The following is an 8,768-nucleotide window of genomic DNA, read 5'->3' as shown; positions in this document are numbered from 1 at the left end:
TCCCGGGTTCACGCCATTCTCCTGCCTCAGCCTCCCGAGTTGCTGGGACTACAGGCGCCAGCCTCCACGCTGGCTAATTTTTTTTGTATTTTCAGTAGAGACGGGATTTCACTGTGTTAGCCAGGATGGTCTTGATCTCCTGACCTCGTGATCCGCCCACTCGGCCTCCCAAAGTGTTGGAATTACAGGTGTGAGCCACCACGCCCGGCCACAAAATAAATTTTTGTGTCTTTCTCTTATTAATCTGCCTGTTGTCAATTTATTTCATACACTTAATTATCAAACCCTCAGAGGGCAGAGGGAGTCTTCCCTCTCCTACAGTTCCAATCAGATTGTTTTCTAGTTGTTTTAAACATAAGGGTTGATCTAAGATGTCTGGCATACCATTACTGAAAATAATTACTAAAAATAGAATCAATAGTATAGTATTTGTTAACATGTTTTAAAAATATCAATAACTAAATTATTCTAGGACTTCCAATTCTTAAAATCTTCAAAATGTAGTTGTATAAAATGATATAGATCAGTGCTGTCATACTCTCTGGTCCAGGGATGGATTTCTCCTATAATAATTCAGATTCTCACTAATGATGTTTAAGTTAGCAAATTAGTTGCCATGTTTATTCAGTTGTGTATCACCACCAAAGAAGTAAGTTGCTAAATTAAATATAAATAAATACCTAGCCATAGAACTAGAGGAAGAGATTAAACAATGTATTGTTGGATCAAGAAATCATGTTTCAAAATTTAAACAAATGAATGACTTTTATAGTTCAAGTGTCTGTGAAGTCCAAAATAAAAATACAGACATTAATTGCACTACCTTATTGGTAGAAGAAATAGCAAGTACCTTAAAAAGTGCATATCATATTGGAATCAAATCTCTTGAAGGCTAGGCAATTCATCGTGACTATATTTTTCTCACCAAAGAGCTTAACATTGAACCATCAAAATATATTCACTTTACCATCTGGGACATTTTAATCAAAATTCTCATCTGTTCAATCACATATTTCACTTCAGAAAGAAGAACTTTCACTTCTGCCTTGTTTTTCAGAACTATCTATATCTACCACTTTTCACATTAAGATGATCCTTCTCAAGCCATCAGAGAACTAAGTGACATCTGCAATGAAATGGCTTCACCACTTCTGTCCTTTGGTAATTCTGTGATCTATTTTTGCTGGATCCAATCCCTGGAGACCATCCTGCCTTTCTAAGGGATGCTTCTCTCTTTCAGCTACCTTCATGTCTTTTTTTTTTTTTTTTTTTTTGAGACGGAGTCTCGCTCTGTTGCCCGGGCTGGAGTGCAGTGGCCGGATCTCAGCTCACTGTAAGCTCCGCCTCCGGGGTTCCCGCCATTCTCCTGCCTCAGCCTCCCGAGTAGCTGGGACTACAGGCGCCAGCCACCTCGCCCGGCTAGCTTTTTGTCTTTTTTAGTAGAGACGGGGTTTCACCGTGTTAGCCAGGATGGTCTCGAACTCCTGACCTCGTGATCCGCCCGTCTCGGCCTCCCAAAGTGCTGGGATTACAGGCTTGAGCCTCCTTCATGTCTTTTAATGCAATTGTTGCTTCCTTCTGTCCTGGTGTTGTGCTTTGGCAGTGGTCACACCCATGGAGCGTAGACTTCTACAAGGCACAAAACATGACTTTGAGTTTTCTGTTGTAATTTGATGGAATTGGCCAGGCACGATGGCTCATGCCTGTAAATCCCAGCACTTTGGGAAGCCAAGGCAGGCAGATCACCTGAGGTCAGGAGTTCCAGACTAGCCTGGCCAACATGGCAAAACCTTTGGTAATTCCTTTGGTAGAACTTTCACTTCTGCCTTGTTTTTCAGAACTATCTATATCTACCACTGTATCTACTAAAATATACCATTCACTGTGAGAAAAAACTTCATCTCCTCCAACTGGGAATCTCAGTCCATTTTATGTATGAAGGTGATGGCCTGCAATAACCTTTTGAGGCTGCTATCATCCTATCCCTATTTTATGGGTGAAAAAATTGATGGACAGAGAAAGGGAGTATTTTCAGTATGTCACTTAGAGAATCAGTGAGAGAGTCAGTCTATGAACTTTGTGGTGGTGAGTGGCCTTCGCTGTAGAAAGGATAGATTCCATGATCTTTTGTACCATCAAATAAAATACTTACAAACAAATGAGAACTAGCCATTTGTATTTGTTTTGTTTTAATAATGCAAATAAGATGTCATTCTAGACCTAAAAAAATGTTTTTCTCCCTCTTGTTTCCAAATTTTAGGATAAAAGGCAAATAGAAATTTGTTCTTACAGAACCCTGGACAAATTCTCTGTATGAGGGAGGATCAAGCAATTTCATTATATAATCACCACACAATTAACTTTTGCCTTTCCTGTGAGAAACCAGCATGTATAGCAGTCTGCCTATTGAGTATTGTAGTGAAATTAAGACAGATTAAAGCCTGTATGAAACTTTTTCAAAAGAGACTATTGAAAAATTGCAACTTATAGGTCACATAATGCCTGCAGACACCCTATATGTCTTTTGTCTAAAATGTCTGCCAACTTGCAGTTGACCATCATTGCTGTCTTGAAAGCAGTGATGAAGTAACATGAAGTAACTTTAGATAGGGAATTATGAGCACTCTCTGTCTAAAGAAGTAGCCCCAGTAGAAAGACCCTCTTTTTTCACCCTCCTAGAGGGTGGACAATTTAGATCTGCCCAAGTAAAGAGCTGAAAAATCTCATTGTGGAAAAGACATAAATGTTTAATTATTTGCAATACATTGTTTGAAAATGTAGCAGTTTAAACATTAACATATCCTCATTCTTAGTTTTTGTTTTGTTTTGTTTTTGTCTGCCTTATTTTTTATTATCAAATAACCAAACTTAGGCAGCCCAGAGAAGGGAGTCACCCATCTCTGACTTCTGTGGACTGTTCTCCATGTAGGAAAGCAGTTATTAAGGGCTAAATTGTGTGCCTCCCCATCCCCAATAAATGAAGTCCTAATCCCCAGTACCTCAGAATGTAGCCGTAACTGTTTACAGAGTCTTCTTTTTGTTTTTTTTGTTGTTGTTTGAGACGGAGTCTCTCTCTGTTGCCCAGGTGGGATGCCACAGCGCGATCTGGGCTCACTGCAAGCTCTGCCTCCCGGGTTCATGCCATTCTCCTGCCTCAGCCTCCCAGGTAGCTGGGACTACAGGCGCCCACCACCACGCCCCGATAATTTTTTGTATTTTTAGTAGAGACGGGGTTTCATCGTGTTAGCCGGGATAGTCTCGATCTCCTGACCTCGTGATCCGCCCGCCTCGGCCTCCCAAAGTGCTGGGATTACAAGTGTGAGCCACCGCGTGTTGATAGAGTCTTTAAAGAGGCAATTAATGAAAATGAGGTAATTAGAGTAGGCCCTAATCCAATATGACTGGTTTCCTTTTAAGAAGAGGAAATTTGTGGCCAGGCATGGTGACTCAGGCCTGTAATCCCAACACTCTGGAATGGTGAGGTGGGAGGATAACTTGAGGCCAGGAGTTCAAGACTCTATCTCTTAAAAAAATGTTTTTTAAACTACAAAATAAGAAGAGGAAATTTGAACACAGACATGCACAGAGGAAAGATGACCTGGAGACCCAGGGAGAAGATGCCATCTACAAGCTAGGAGAAAGAGAAGAAAGAAGGAGGAGGAGGAGGAAAGGGAAGAGAAGAAGAGGAGAAGAAGGAGGGAGAAAGAAGAAGACGAAGAAACTAACACTGCTATGTCTCAAAAAACAAAGAAACCACACCTTGATCTCAGACTTCCAGCCTCCAGAACTGTGAAAAAATTAATTTCTGTTGTTTAAGCCACTAGGTCTGTGGTACCTTGTTATGGCAGTCCTAGCAAACTACTACAACAGTCAATACATTAATACAATATAATGCTACATGTCCAATCCTTTGTCTCCTTATCATAGATACCACTAGCACTTACTAGTGGATCATAGATACCACTAGCACTTACCTCCCAGGCCTGGAAAAATAAATTAAGTAATGCATAGTATCTAGAAGATAGTACACACTCAATAAATGGCAGCTGATGACTAATGTTATTTTTTTCCCCAGTGTGGCAAAAGCAAGACATAAGTACTGTATGGTTTAATCCTTGTGGGCAGATCATTAAATGCAGAGCCATAATGCAAATTTTGACATTCAGGAGTCCCTAACAGAGTATTGGAGCAAACTAAATCAAGAATTTTCAGATGTACAAGGGAAATAAGCAAGATGAATATGTGAATAACAAAATACTGAAAATAGAAAAAGTGGATGTGGCACTGAAGCAGGTTGTTCTGATATTCCACATTAGTGAAGAACCTACCAAGCTGCCTAAAACAGAGGGAAAGAGTACAGCCCTGGAAGCCCTTTGGAGATTGACATCCTACTCCATATTTGCTAGCCTGGTAACTTAAATACCTCAATGAGTGTGTAATTCTCTTGATTATCTGCAATACGGAGATAATAATAAACTCCCACTTTTCTTACAAGTACTTTATGAGATGATGTCCACTGCTTCTAAGCATGTTCTTGGAACCTGGATGAGGTGTATATATGAAAGTTACCGTGAAATAGTCATTACAATTTACTTTTCCTTTCAACAAAATAAGCTTGAGAAATAAAAGTAAGCATAATTTTGTAAATGTTCCACCACAATGTAAGCTTCTCCAGGTCATATATTTTTGTATTTCCTGAGTTGGGCATACAGTAGTGGCTCAAATAAATAATACATTAATGAAACTAGTGTTTTCTCAGATCTGTATCAAGTACCACTAGAGTTGTGGACAGTGTTTATGAGGAGTTTATGAACTTTGGTTTTTTAAATGTTGGAACAGAGAATAAGAATATCATTCTCTTTTCTATCCTCTTTAAATATTTCTGATTAAGTGACTGGAAAGAAAAGTGTCAGTTTGGTGCTAGCAGATGTTTAAGGCCTCTCTAACACTTGTTAATCTTTCCTCTCTCTCTTTTTTTTTCTTTTTTCAATTTTATAACAAAGAACAGTTTTTAGGCTCCAAGTAGCAGACAGCAAGCAGCATATAACTAGAACTGAATACTACTGTTTTATTTTATACTGTTTTATAGTTGTCTTCTCTTTATGATCAGAGGTAGAAATTTTCCCCTAGAGTACTGATGTAGAGCTTTTAAAATAAATTGATTTCATTTTCTACATAGTGTAGCTTGTATCCAAATACAGTAAAAAGAAAAAGAATTTTAAAGTGGTACTCACATAAGTGAAGTTTGAACAATACTAAATAAAATAACCAATGTCATAAAACAGGAAATGTCAAAAGATACTATGGTTATACAGCCAGCCTTCTGTATATGTGGTTCTGCTTCCATGGTTTCAACCAACCAAGGATCCAGATATTTAGGGGAAAACATCAAAAATAACAACAATAAAAAAGTGATATAAAAAACCACAATATAACAACTATTTATATATCATTTGCGTGTTTTAAATATTATATGTAGAGATAATTTAAAATATAGGGAAGATATATGTAGGTTATATGCAAATACTACACCATTTTATACAACAGATTTGAACATCCAGGGTTTTTGGCATGCTAGAGGAATCAATTCCCCATGACACTAAAGACTACAGTATTTTATATTATCTTTATAAATTATATGTCTATTTATATTATAAGAACATATAAATTATACTGTCTTTAATATTAACTATAACTGCTGTAGGAATTCGGAAAGGGTAAATATTCTGGAATGCTGCAATTTGAGAAAATTTTTTGGATGAGATATGACAAGGCTCAACCTTGAAAGAAAGGGTTGTATTATCCATTACAGTGTAACACATTATCCCCCAAATATAGCAGCTTATGACAGTAAACAGTTATTACCTCTCAGAGTTTCTGAGGGTCAGGAATCTGGGAGCAGCTTAGTTGAATGGTTTTTACTCAGTGTCTGTCTCTCATGAGGCTCAGTCAACGACTGTGATTACCTAAAAGCTTGACTGGGACTGTAACTTCCAAGTTGCAAGAAGAGGCTCACTTATGTGACTGTTGGCTAGAGGACTCATTTTCTTCCACACCTCTCTAGAGGGCTACTCTTAATAAGGGCTGGCTTCCTTCCTCTGCAGTGAGTGATCTAAGAGAGACTGGCAATAATGGAAATCTCTTATCTAATCTTGGAAGTGACATACCATCACTTCTGCCATATTCTGTTGACCAACCCTGGCGCAATGTGGAAAGGGCTACACAAAGGTGCAAATATCAGAAGCTATCTTTTAGGCTGTTTCCACAGTACACACTGAAAAATGTGTCTCTCAGCCCTTACAGGCATAATATCACCTGGGGAGTTTCAAATATACCAGATGCGGCCAGGCGCGGTGGCTCATGCCTGTAATCCCAGCACTTTGGGAGGCCGAGGTAGGCAGATCACTTGAGGTCAGGAGTTTGAGACCAGCCTGGCCAGTATGGTGAAACCCTGTCTCTACTGAAAATACAAAAAAAAAAATAAAATAAAATAAAATAAAAAATAAGGCATTGTGGTGGACGCTTGTAATTCCACCTATTCGGGAGGCTGAGGCAGGAGAATTGCTTGAACCTGGGAGGCGGAGATTGTTGTCAGCCAAGATTGGGCCACTGCACTCCAGCCTGGGCAACAGAGCAAGACTTCATCTGGAAAAAGAAATGTGTGCATATACCAGATGCTCAGGTCCCTCTTGTAATCAATTAAATCAGAATCTCTGCAGTAGGGTCTAGTTAATAGTATTTTTCCCCCCACAAAGTTCTACCAATGATTGTGACGTATGATTAAAGTTGGGGACCATTAGTTGAAAGAATAATGAGAAATAGGGAATATAAACCTGATAAATAGGCCGGGCACGGTGGCTCACACCTGCAATCCCAGCACTTTGGGAGGTCGACGCAGGCAGATCACCTGAGATCGGGAGTTCTCGAGACCAGCCTGACCAACATGGAGAAACCCCGTTTCGACTAACAATACGCAATTAGCTGGGCGTGGTGGCCCCTGCCTATAATCCCAGCTACTCTGGAGGCTGAGGCAGGACAATCACTTGAACCCGGGAAGCGGAGGTTGCAGTGTGCCGAGATTGGGCCATTGCACTTCAGCCTGGGCAACAAGAGCTAAACAAAGAGTCTTCATACCCTGACTCACCCTGGGAGGTTTTCCTTCCTTCTATCCTTTCTGAAAGGTTGAGCAAAGAAACAAACAAACAAACAACAACAAACAAAAACAAAAAAACTGATATATCATTGAAAGGGCCATTTGATTATTACCTAATTAGTGGATAATGTACTACACAAGGAAATATGAGAGATTTTGCTGTCTTGCTCTGAGACAGGTAGAAATAAGGTACTGATCTAAAGAAGTTGCAGAACACCAGCCAGGTGCGGTGGCTCACGCCTGTAATTCCCACTATGGGAGGCCGAGGAGGGCGGATCACGAGGTCAGGAGATCGAGACCATCTTGACTAACATGGTGAAACCCTGACTCTACTAAAAAATACAAAAAATTAGCCGGGCGTGGTGGCGGGCGCCTGTAGTCTCAGCTACTCCGGAGGCTGAGGCAGGAGAATGGCGTGAACCCGGGAGGCGGAGCTTGCAGTGAGCTGAGATCCGGCCACTGCACTCCAGCCTGGGCGGCAGAGCGAGACACTGTCTCAAAAAAAGAAGTTGCAGAACACTGAAATTCAGAAGTAGGGACATGCATCACATGGTGGGCATGGCTTTAATATTTGAGACAGTCTTATTTGTCACAGGCCCATGTTTGTGGTGTTTCTAATGCTCCCAAACTGGACACAGATTCAAAATTCGTGATTCTCCCACCAGCATTTGCTTAGTTCAGGAAGCTGTAGGGAACGGGTACTATTCTGGGGGAAAAAAGGCAACTGTTGAGAGTGAAAGACTTTGAGTTTCCGTATCTTTAGGGAAGGGTCTGGCACTTCTTTGGGAGTCTTCATACCCTGACTCACCCTGGGAGGTTTTCCTTCCTTCTATCCTTTCTGAAAGGTTGAACAAAGAAGTAATGACACGTGGAGTGCCTTGCATATTGTCCCTTTAAAGTCCAGTAACAGGGGGTTAAGATGAGTACAGCTGATCACACAAAACCCACAGCTTTCTGCAGCTACTAAAAATTTGAAATATAGGACAATACTATCCAAAGCTACTACGGTGTGATATAAGGTCCTATACATTCTTGAGACTGCTTCCCCATTTCTGTTACTCCACTTTCAGCTACTGTTCTCCCTGTTCCCTCAGTTCCAGCCACATTGACCACTTTGCTGTTCTTTGACTAATACCAGGTATCTCTCCTTCCTACAAACACCTCAGGGCCTCTTTACTTATTCATTTTTTATTCTGCCTACAATCCCCAAAGTCCCACTCCCTCATCTCCTCATCTTTTTTAAAATTTCAACTTCTTGATGAACATTCTATGATTATGTTATTTAAAATAAGAAATACAAAGCCTATCTTTCTTTTCTGCTTTATTTTCCTCCCCAACATTTAATATTATCTTACATCATAAAAGATATATATATATATATATATTGTTCCCTTATTAGAAAATAAACTGTGAGTGCATAACTTTTCGTCTGTTTAGTTCACTGTAATATTTCTGGTCGGCGGCCGGGCGCGGTGGCTCACGCCTGCAATCCCAGCACTTTGGGAGGCCGAGACGGGCCGATCACGACGTCAGGAGATCGAGACCATCCTGGCTAACATGGTGAAACCCCATCTCTACTAAAAATACAAAAAAATTAGCCAGGCATAGTGGCAGG

Source organism: Colobus angolensis, unplaced genomic scaffold (genome assembly GCF_000951035.1).
Source record: "Colobus angolensis palliatus isolate OR3802 unplaced genomic scaffold, Cang.pa_1.0 Scaffold237, whole genome shotgun sequence".
In the NCBI taxonomy this organism is placed as follows: Eukaryota; Metazoa; Chordata; class Mammalia; order Primates; family Cercopithecidae; genus Colobus; species Colobus angolensis.
Note: the sequence above shows the minus strand (reverse complement) of the source record.